Genomic DNA, 11,802 nt, shown 5'->3' on the forward strand with positions numbered 1-11,802 from the left:
CTAGTGGTTTATGTTTATGAACTTTTCCCCAAATTAATGCTGAGTTACTTCCCTCCCTTTTATTAAAAGTTTCTTTTCTACACTCAGGCTTTGTGCTTCTGAGAGGGGAAGCATTGCGATGCCAAAGATGACATGTGAATTTACCTAGTTACGGGACGGGGATTCAAGTTGGTTCTGTGTTAAATCGATGGATAGGAACCTCTAGATTTTGGACCCAGCCCTGGCTGCTACTGGATTCACATGGCTTAAGGGTTACATTGCTGTAAGCACAATGGAGGTGAAAAGCACTAAATACGTCACAACCACAGAAGTACTTGTAAAATATCAGGCCAGGTACAGGATTCACGACAGATATTTGATTACACTGATATTTCCTTTAGACATTAAGGTCTTGTATATGCTTATTTTTAAAAATCAAGCATTCACATAATTTGTGTGTGTAATTACCACTGCTGGCTCATTATATGGCCATATCTTCTTTATTGTTCAATCTGAGATTCCATATTCAATTTACCACTAATGTATATCAAGCCCATTGCAATGCTACCTGTGCTGAGTGTCTAAGCAATAATGAGGCTGTTCTCCTTAGGAACAAGCAGGTGAGGTTGCAAGAACCAGAGCTCCTGGCTACGGCATTGAAGGATGTGTCCTGGCTTTATGGAAATACTGAGGGGCTTCTCAGATATGTGAATGCCAAAACAAGAGGAGTTTCTAAGTTTTTCTATTTACAACCTCAAAATGACCCATGTTTTCCTCATTTTGAAATCCACATGCCACCTTCCTCTGGGCTCTTCCTGCTAATGGTACTAAAAGTGATACACGGACATCAAAAGTTATTACATAGTCCAGCCTTGAATGCACGGGCCTGGAATAGAAGTCTTCTTGAGGCCCCTTCCAATTCTACCCATCTAGGATTCTATGTTATAAGTTATGGACTCAGCTGAGGGCAATTATCTACATTCTAGTGGAGGATTGGGAGCACCAGGTGACAATCACTGGGTTAATGGGGTAATTAGTGGGAATATAAGAGGTGGGGGCAGGAACCAAAGGCCCTATCAAGAAAAACTCTGAGACTGAACCTGGGCAGCAAAAGAAGCCTACCATGCTGTAAGCCCATATTGTCCAAGTTTTACAGTAGTATGTGAGAGGGAAATAAATGCACGCTTTGGTGAAATATAAACAGCTTGGTTTGGGCTTGTGAAATCATCTGGACTGCTTAGGCAGTGAGGTTCACCAGGTAACAAGAGAGGTGCCTTGTGACAGGTCCCCATTACTAACAGCTTCTCTGACATGTTAGGAGCCATGATTCAGGGTACCTTAAAATTCTATTATTTAACTATAGTTACTCTGAGGTAATTTCACACCTGTCATGAGATTTTACTTGATTTCTCATGGGAGCTATGAATGGGTTACAATAAGGTCATGAGCAATTATTTCCCTTAGAACAAGAAATTAAACTAAATCTCATTTCCAGAGTACAGCTGGAGTTTGGAAATTGATTTAGCTGCTGTTATAGTCTCAATTGAATTCCACATTTATTTACAATTGTACAATTCTTCTAGTAAGAAAACTACCAGTAAAATAGCTTTTCCTCTGCATCTTTCTTTCTTTCAGGCAAAAAAGAAATATCATCCCTAAATGTAGGGAGTAAATTGATTTTGGGGTCCTTATAGAAAATTGTTTCTTGTCAGTACATCAGTCTGAAGTGACTCATTGCTATAAATGCAAAACACTGAATTCAGAATCAAACCTATTTAATGGCAGAAGAAATCCAGGGCATGGATGACAGAAGAGAATCCAGAGGTTGGTTCTGCGTACAAAATGGATTTTCAAAGTGATTTAGTGCCCACAGAATATGTAGGATTAACAGTCCCAGAGAGGGAAGAGCTCTCTTTAGTCACAAAAGCAGACAATGTGAGTGGAGACTTCCATGCATTGTCTCAGTCTTTGTTTCTTACTAAGATCATAGAATCATAGAGCTGGAAGAGACCTCAGAAGGTCATCAAGTCCAGCCCCCTGCTCTAGGCAGGACTAATCCCAACTAAAACAACCCCGCCAGGGCTTTGTCAAGCCGAGACTTAAACACCTCTAGGGATGGAGACTCCACTACTTCCCTAGGTAACCCATTCCAGTGCTTCACCACCCTCCTAGTGAAATAGTTTTTCCTAATATCCAACCTGGACCTCTCCCACCACAACTTGAGACCATTGCTCCTTGTTCTACCATCTGTTGCTACTGAGAACAGCCTCTCTCCGTCCTCTTTGGAAGCTCCCTTCAGGAAGTTGAAGGCTGCTATCAAATCCCCCCTCACTCTTTGCTTCTGCAGACTAAACAGACCCAACTCCCTCAGCCTCTCCTCATAAGTCATATGCTCCAGCCCCCTAATCATTTTGGTTGCCCTCTGCTGGACCCTCTCCAATGCGTCCACATCCTTTTTGTAGTGGGGGGCCCAGAACTGGACACAATACTCCAGATGTGGCCTCACTAGAGCTGAATAAACGGGAATAATGACATCTCTGGATCTGCTGGCAGTGCCCCTCGTAATGCACCCTAATATGCCTTTAGCCTTCTTGGCTACAAGGGCACACTGTTGACTCATATCCAGCTTCTCATCCACTGTAACCCCTAGGTCCTTTTCTGCAGAACTACTACTTAAGTGGTTGGTCCACAGCTTGTAACAATGCTTGGGATTCTTCTGTCCCAAGTGCAGGACTCTGCACTTGTCCTTGTTGAACCTCATCAGATTTCTTGTGGCCAATCCTCCAATTTGTCTAAGTCACTCTGGACCCTATATCTGCCCTCAAGCATATCTACCTCTCCCCCTAGCTTAGTGTCATCTGCAAACTTGCTGAGGGTGCAATCCATCCCCTCATCCAGGTCATTAATAAAAATATTGAACAAAACTGGTCGTAGAACTGAACCTTGGGGGCACTCCGCTAGAAACCGCCATCCTAACATTGAGCCGTTGATCACTACCCGCTGGGCCCGGCCTTCTAGCCATCTTTCTATCCATCTTACCGTCCATTTATCCAATCCACATTCCCTTAACTTGCTGGCAAGAATATTATGGGAGACCATATCAAAAGCCTTGCTAAAGTCAAGGTAGATCACATCCACTGACTTTCCCTCATCCACAGAGCCAGTTACCTTATCATAGAAGCTAATCAGATTGGTCAGGCATGACTTTCCCTTTGTGAATCCATGCTGACTTTTTCTAATCACTTTCCTCTCTTTCAAGTGCCTCAAAATGGATTCCTTAAGGATCCCTTCCATGATTTTTCTAGGAACCGAGGTAAGACTGTAGTTCCCTGGATCGTCTTTCTTTCTTTTTTTGAAGATGGGCACTACATTTGCCTTTTTCCAATCATCCGGGATTTCTCCCAATCTCCATGACTTTTCAAAGATAATGGCCAAATTCTCCTCAATGACATTTGCCAACTCCCTCAGTACCCTCGGATGCATTAAGTCCGGACCTATGGATTTGTGTACATTTAGCTTTTCTAAGTTCCTAACCTCTTCTTTACCCACCAAGGGCTGTCCATCTTCATCCCATCTTGTGTCACTTAGCGCATTAGTCCGGGAGCCCACCTTGTCCATGAATACAGAGGCAAAGAAAGCATTGAGTACTTCAGCTTTCCCCACATCATCTGTCACTAGGTTACCTCCATTATCCGGTAGGGGATGCATACCCTCTCTTATCACCTTCTTCTTGTTAACATGCCTGTAGAAACCTTTCTTGTTATCCTTCACATCCTTAGCCAGTCGCAATTCCATTTGCGCTTTCGCCTTCCTGATAGCCCCCTGGCATTCTCGAGCTATACATTTAAACCCCTCCCTGGTCATTTGTCAAAGTTTTCACTTTTTGTAAGCTTCCTTTTTGTGCTTAAGTTCACCAAGGATTTCCCCTGTAAGCCAGTCCGGTCTCCAACCATGTTTGCCTTTCTTGCTACGCGTTGGGATGATTTCTTTCTGTGCCTTCAATAAGGCTTCTTAAAAATACTGCCAGCTGTCCTGGACTCCTTTCCCCTTCATGTTAGCATCCCAGGGGATTCTGCCCATCTGGTCTCTGAGGGAGTCAAAATCTGCTTTTTTGAAGTCCAAGGTGTGTATTTTACTACTCTCTTTTCTTCCTTTGGTCAGGATCCTAAAATCTATCTCATGATCACTGCTTCCCAGGTTGTCACCCACCTCCACTTCCCCTATTAGTTCCTCCCTGTTTGTGAGCAGAAGGTCAAGCTGCCCCTGGTCAGATCCTTCAGCACTTGTGCCAAGAAGTTATCCCCAACATTCTCCAAAAACTTCCTGGATTGCCTGTGTACTGCTGTATTGGTTTCCCAACAGATGTCAGGGTGATTAAAGTCCCCCACAAGAACCAGGGGCCTGCGATCTGGAAGCTTCTCTCAGTTATCTGAAGAAATCCTTATCTACCTCATCCACCTGATTTGGTGGCCTGTAGCAGACACCAACCTCACTGCTGTTGTTTGCTCCTTTAAACTTAACCCATAGACTCTCAACAGGTTTTTCTCCCTCTTTATACTGGAGTCCAGAGCAATCATAGTGCTCTTACATATAGTGCAACTCCTCCTCCTTTTCTCCCCTGCCTGTTCTTCCTGAACAGTCTATACCCTTCCATGACAGCACTCCAGTCGTGCGAGTCATCCCAGCAAGTCTCTGTTATCCCAATTAAATCATATTTCTTGGACTGGGCCAGGGCCTCCAGTTCTTCCTGTTTGTTTCCCAGGCTTCTCGCATTAGTGTACAAACACCTCAGATAACCAGTTGATCGCCCTATATTCTCCATTTGAATCAGGGGTCCTCCTTTCTTGCTCGTTCCTCTCTGCATTTCTTCCCCGTATCTGTCCCACTCCCCTCAGGGTTTTGGTCACCGTCCTCCGACGAATCTAGTTTAAAGCCCTCCTCACTAGGTTTGCAAGCCTGCCCGCGAAGATGCTCCTTCCTCTCTTCGTTAGGTGGATCCCATCTCTTCCTAACAATCCTTGTGCCCAGAACAGAGTCCCATGGTCGAAGAAAGCAAAGCCCTCTCTGCGACACCACCTGCACAATCACACATTTACGTCTTCAATTCGACGATCCCTGCCCAGTCCTTTCCCTTCAACAAGGAGGATGGACAAGAACACCACTTGTGCTCCGAGTTCTTGGATCCTTCTTCCCAGCGCTACATAATCCACAGTAACTCGCTCAAGGTCATTCTTGGCCGTATCGTTAGATGATACTATCATAATGCTGTAGGTTGCTTGCTAGGGCCAATTTTTTTAATACAAATATTTGATTCACTAATTTGGTTTTTTTTCTTGATGTATGGCACTGTAGAGGGTATTGCCATTTGTTTGAGACATTTGTGTGTGAGTAGTAACTATCTACTCCTCCAAAAAAAGATCAAGATGTGTCAAAGGTGTTCAGATCATTCTTCATTGTGGTACTGGATTATGTTTGGAAGTGCACCATCCATAACCAGCTTAGGCCAAATTCTGCTCTCAGTTACACTAATGTAAATGCTGAGTAACTGCACAACAATCAAAGGTATTACACTGGGGAACCTAGGAGCAGAATTCTGGGTCATTAAAGTCAAAATTCACACCAAGTAGAAGGCAGACTCTGAAGATCAGTGCATTTGAGGCAACAAAGTTCTAGCAACTTCTCTCCAATTCAGTATGGGTGCATTGTTGACTATCAAGAAGACCCCCAAGCCCCACTTCCCAGAAAAGAGTTAGAATTGACAAAACACAGGGCTTTAAACTGCTGAAGTCATTCATTCATGTTTCCCAAGTGCAATTGGCCTCCACAGAAATTCTGGAACTGACCTTACCACACCTTGATGCCTTCTATTAAGCATTTTCTGGTGCAAGGGTTGCTGTGTTTTAGGATGCATGGGTGACTAGTCAGGCAAGCCTGGACCAATCCTAGGAATGATTTTGGAAAAGAGTCTCCTGCAGGTAAGCTGGAAGAAAGAACATGCTTATATGGTGTGCACATAAAATATGCTTTCCAATCTTGGACAGTGCAGGGGAAATTTAATTCCGAAGATTCATTGAGGTTTTTTAAAGCATTTTGATGAGATTAGATATCCATGAATGTACATCAGAATGACTTATCAAACCAAAGAAAGATGTAAAAATTAAAAATCTGTATGTTAATATTTTTGTTTGTTTAAGGTGACTTGCAACAAATATCTGTTGAAAATAGATTAAAAAGTAACAATGTGCTTAAATATGTGAAGGGCAGATGACATTTGTGACCTCATCCACATTCAACATGCTGTCATCTTTGCTGATCAGAATTTGTGGCAAAATAGGAAGAAGCATTGATGAGTGAATCTGCAAAGGCAAAGTTTGGTTCAAAATCTCTAGGGCTACGTCTAGACTGGCATGATTTTGCAGAAATACTTGTAACGGAAAGTTTTTTCCGTTAAAAGTATTTCCACAAAAGAGCATCTAGATTGGTAAGGATGCTTTTGCGCAAAAAGTGCTTTTGCGCAAAAGCATCTGTGCCGATCTAGACGCGCTTTTGTGCAAGAAAGCTCCGATGGCCATTTTAGCCATCGGGCTTCCTTGCACAAAAAATTAAGGTGCCTGTCTACACTGGCCCTCTTGCGCAAGTATTCTTGCACAAGAGGGCTTATCCCTGAGCGGGAGCGGGAAAGTATTTGCGCAAGAAGCACTGATTTTGTACATTACAAAGTCAGTGCTCTTGCACAAATTCAAGCAGCCAGTGTAGACAGCTGTCAAGTTTTTGCACAAAAGTGGCTGCTTTTGCACAAAATCTTGCCAGTCTAGACGCACCCTAGATGTTTATCTATGATCCTGCTATGGAGTTTCTGAACTTTTTCCATTATTACAACTGGACTGGAAATTCTTTATACCAAGAAGTCCAGAGTTCAGAACCATGAAATTAATCAAAATAAAAAACAAGCTAACTTTGTAAAAATATCTATGATTCAACAAATCTTAGAGATCTCAGGATCATTTTGAGGAACATGTAAAGTTAAAGATACTGGTAGCTTTTATTTTGTCCAAACTGGTTCAATCATACGCTTAGGGTATGGCTGACCTTCTGACAATTAGGATGTGAGAAATAGCTGAAAGTTGAAATTAGAAAATTCACAGTAGAAATAAGCTAAGAGGTCTTAACAGTGAGGGTAATTAATCATTGGAACAGCTTACCAAGATCTGTGTTAAATTCATCACTCTTTGAAGTCCTTAAATCAAGATTGAAAGTCTCTAAAATATATGGTCCAGTGCAACTACAAGCTATTGGAGTCAGTAGCATTCACTGATAATAAGGAACAATAATTTCATACACTGAAGCAATTTCTGGGTGAAGTCCTATGACCTGTGCTATACAGGAAGTCAGACTAGAGAATAATTATGCTCCCTCTGGGTCTTAAAAAATATCTATGAAATCAGACATTCTGACAGCACAATTATTTTTGGCAAATAAGCATTACAATCTGGTGCTCCTAATTATGCTCCTTTTCAAAGAAATTCAAATTATCTAGATGTAACTTCAAAAAATTAACAGAAAGTGTTCAATTTGATCTATGCTGAAATGGCAGTCTTTAATTATGAGGGGTTTACTGATCACTGCCAGAAGGCAATATCAGCATAAATGGCTTTAGAGCTAAGCACATGAAGGATGTAATGGTTGTGGGAAGGGGAGGCTAAAGCTCAAAGCAGACTGTTTCTTTACAAAATAAGTGTGTAATCTTATATGCAAGCATTCCTAAAGGCAGTTAAATCTCAGGGCTCAGTTTCTGGCTGTTGATTACTGTACTGCATGCGATCAAAAGGGCCTTTTCTCTTTTCTAATGTATAACACATGGTGAAATGTCTATTACATGTGTTGTGTTTGGAACAGTCAGTTAACTGGTTGGTAATAAATGGTTTTCCAACAGAGCCAAACCAGATGCTTCCACCGCTGCTAATGTTAAACATATATATTTATAGTCACAAACCTCTATACATGGTCCAGAGCCAAAAATTCCCTCTTCAAAGGTAGTAACAAGGAGGTTACAACTATACTACACAATGTGAAAGACTGAAAAATTAACAAGTAGATTCTGCCCTCTTTAATTGCATTGAGTAATCTGCAGGAAACACCTCTGGGCCCCCTTCCTGAGTTTTGATTGACAATTATGCAGTAAAGAGAAGAATTGCCCAGTATTCGTGCCTTCATCTCTCTTTGTGGCTTCTTCTTTTCTCTCCAACACTTTTTTCCTGCTCTCATCAGTGTCTCTGGGATTCACTTTCATTGATGGGACCAGTTGTGCTGAAGAGAATCAAAAACTTTCTTTCAAAAAATGTTCACAAGAGCAACTTTGGGGGTTGCTTGTCTCTAGTTAAGTGTAGGACGCTACAGTTAGTCTGCATAAATGAGAGATTGTCCCTAATAGGTATTCCATTCATGGAAGAAATAAATATGCATAGAGAAGGTGAAAATTTCCCTTGAAAGGGAAAGAGGAATCCAACACAAGGTGCATTTCCTGAGAAGTATTTTTTAGAGTAATGACTCAAGGTAGTGCACTTGGTGGCATAACACCAGGAAATGTCTTTGACTATGAACGATCAGTTGAATATATCTGTATCTCTGACTTCTCCCTGTTCCTTCCCCATGAATTCTTTAGAGGTTTCTTTGTCATTTCTCATTATTGGTTAATGGTCATGTATAAAAGTAAATCTTTTTTTTAAATACATCTTACATTTTTAACATATCATAAGAACATAAGAACGGCTGTACTGGGTCAGACCAAAGGTCCTTCTAGCCCAGTATCCTGTCTGCCAACAGTGGCCAGCACCAGGTGCCCCAGAGAGGGTGCACCAAAGACAATGATCAAGCGATTTGTCTCCTGCCATCTCTCTCCAGCCTCTGACAAACAGAGGCCAAGGACACCATTTTATCCCCTGGCTAATAGCCTTTTATGGACCTAACTTCCATGAAATTATCTAGCTTCTCTTTAAACTCTGTTATAGTCCTAGCCTTCACAGCCTCCTCTGGCAAGGAGTTCCACAGGTTGACTACACGCTGTGTGAAGAAGAACTTTCTTTTATTAGTTTTAAAACTGCTCCCCATTAATTTCATTTGGTATCCTCTAGTTCTTCTATTTGGGGAACTAATAAATAACTTTTCTTTATCGGCCCTCTCCACACCACTCATGATTTTATAGACTTCTATCATATCCCCCCTCAGTCTCCTCTTTTCTAAACTGAAAAGTCCCAGTCGCTTTAACCTCTCCTCATATGGGACCCGTTCCAAACCCCTAATCAATTTAGTTGCCCTTTTCTGAACCGTTTCCAAGGCCAAAATATCTTTTTTGAGGTGAGGAGACCACATCTGTACACAATATTCAAGATCTGGGCGTACCATAGTTTTATACAGGGGCACTAAGATATTCTGGGTCTTATTTTCTATTCCTTTCCTAATAATTCCTAGCTTGGCTTTCATGAGGTATGGAAGCATTTCACTACTCTTCTTTCAATGCACAAATGATGGTCATATTTTAAGCTGTTTTATTAGATTTTTTTTAAAAGAAAGATGTTTGAAAAGTCAGCTTTCCCACCGCATTAAAAGCCTTTGTGGAATAGCTATAAAACTTTAGGCAACTCAAGTAAAGTAATTTCCCTGCAAACATTCAATGCTGTCTGAAATAACCTGTCAAAATTTCTTCTTATGAGCTCAGATTACTTACAAATATTGAATTTTTTTAAATAAAGTTGCACAAGAACACCTAGCTCAGTTTCCTTCAGTCACCAAAGCATTTAATAAATGTCTAAGGTGCAGAAGACTTGTATTACTGCCATTATGCAGCGTAGGAGAAGAATGCCATAAAACATTCCATCTAGGAGATTCACAGGCAGCAGTCTCACAGTCACATTATTTTAGGTAGGTAAACATCTGTATTCTGTTATTTCAATTAGAAAGAAAAACCACAATAGAATGCTGAGGGGTCAGTAGGTGGCATAATTTACTTCCAGCTTCTCACTACATACAAAGGCCTCCTCCCACTCCTATTTAAATCAACATGGGCTTTTCCATCAGTTTCAATGGGAGGAGATTGGTTCTGTGTAACAGTGGGTTTAAATATAAAGTGACAAGATTTCTAATTGAGACTATTGAATAAACTAGCGTCCTATGAAATTAGTGGTGTTTCATCAGCAGGTCAATAATTTGCTTCTAGGAAGAAAAAGCATAGAAAAATATCAGTCCTCACTGGCTATAGCTTTAACATAAAGTATTATATGATGGAGTAATCTGATGCGTTAACTATTTTTGTCTCCTCCTGAACTACTACCCTATAAAAATGTTGATTAATTGCTAAGACTGCTGCAAACAGCTGAATAGTCTCCCCCAGAGAGCTACCACCTGTTAGAGAAAGTGACAGAAGACATGCAAGTGCTCTTCCGTGGGGAGCCAAGTGTCCTCTTTTGCCACCTAGCTGTATACTCTCCTGCCTGCAGCAACTCGAAGACGATCATTTTCTAGGTTTTTAACAATAAAAGTAATGAGGAGTCTGAATTGTTTTTCTCCCTCTTGCCTGGCAGTACACAGTACAAAATATGTATGTTTCCCTTGAAACCGAAAGGCAACGGTATGAAAGTCCTGGCGATCCTTTATATATACAGATCCAGCTGATCCTTTGTTTATACAAAGGTGCCTCCTTCTACCCACTCTCAGTGCTGGAAAAATTCAAGTTTTCTTGAACCTATGAACTGTTGCAGAAAAGAAGACATAGAGAAGTGAAGCATTCTCCCCGCACTAATGATTGTTAGGGCAGTTTCCCTCTCAGTGTTGAGCAAGGACTGGGACAGCACAGGTTAGGGGGTGAGATGGTTACTTTTGAGCATCGTGTTTCTTTCAGATCAGATGCTAGTTAATCACCGGACACAGAGCCTGAACTTTGTACTTTCTGCACATGTACCAACCATTTTCCCTATAGGCTCTTGTAGAATGCTCGCATCCCTTCAGGTTGTTTTGCACAATGAATTTTTCCCCTGTGTTATTTTATGGTCTACACTTCGGTAATGACTTTGTTCATCTTTATGAATGGTTGTCTAGGACAAGTGGATTGAATAGTTCTTGTACGCATTTTGTTGGTCTGATGAATTAGGTGACTCCAAATGACTCTCCTTGTTCTCAGCTACAGAGTATTTGGTTCAAAGGATAATAGCCCAATTTGTCCCTCATATATCTTAGCAGTCCTCAGATCTCCTGATTTTTGGCTGTGCCATTGTGTGCCCCGCTGCCAATGACATTTGAGTAGTCATTAGGCCAGAGATGGAGTGAGAGTGAAGCTACAGTCCAATGGTCAGAGCACTCACCTAAGATGTAAAAGACCCAATGTCAAGCCCGTGCCCTGATTAGTATTTAATTATACATAGGACCCTACAAAATTCACAGTCCATGTTGGTGATTTTCACAATCATAGGATTTTAAAAATCTTTAATTTTATGCTTCCATATTTCACAGTATTGTAACTGGGGGGGTTCCAATCCAAAAGCAGGTTGTGCAGGTGGTTGCAAGCCAAATGTATCTGGCATGAAGTGTTGCAACCCTTACTTCTCTGCTGAGCCTGGGGGCGGGGCTAACAAGGGATGCTAACAGAATAACCCGTGGGCCAGGGGGAACCGCTCTTGGCCCTGGAAGGGACAGAGTCTTGGGAAAAAGGGGCAGAACTGGTGGCTAGTCTCCTGCCAATCAGCTCTTCAGCACTGTGTCACCCAGGGCTGTCGCCTGGGGCTCTGACAGTGATTTTAGGAGGCCAGAGCTTCAGCTGTTGCCACTGCTGTG

At 41.7% G+C, this 11,802-nt stretch overlaps 1 long non-coding RNA gene across 1 annotated transcript in view; it reads left to right on the forward strand.

The window, feature by feature from the left end:
• Positions 1–11,357, forward strand: part of LOC142826466 (uncharacterized) — a 30,173-nt gene extending 18,816 nt beyond the window's left edge. The window contains exon 5 of the long non-coding RNA XR_012900608.1: positions 590–11,357. This is a non-coding gene — a long non-coding RNA (uncharacterized LOC142826466). The remainder of the gene's footprint in view (positions 1–589) is intronic.
• The last annotated feature ends 445 nt before the right edge of the window (positions 11,358–11,802 follow it).

This window comes from Pelodiscus sinensis, chromosome 1 (genome assembly GCF_049634645.1).
Source record: "Pelodiscus sinensis isolate JC-2024 chromosome 1, ASM4963464v1, whole genome shotgun sequence".
Classification (NCBI taxonomy): Eukaryota; Metazoa; Chordata; order Testudines; family Trionychidae; genus Pelodiscus; species Pelodiscus sinensis.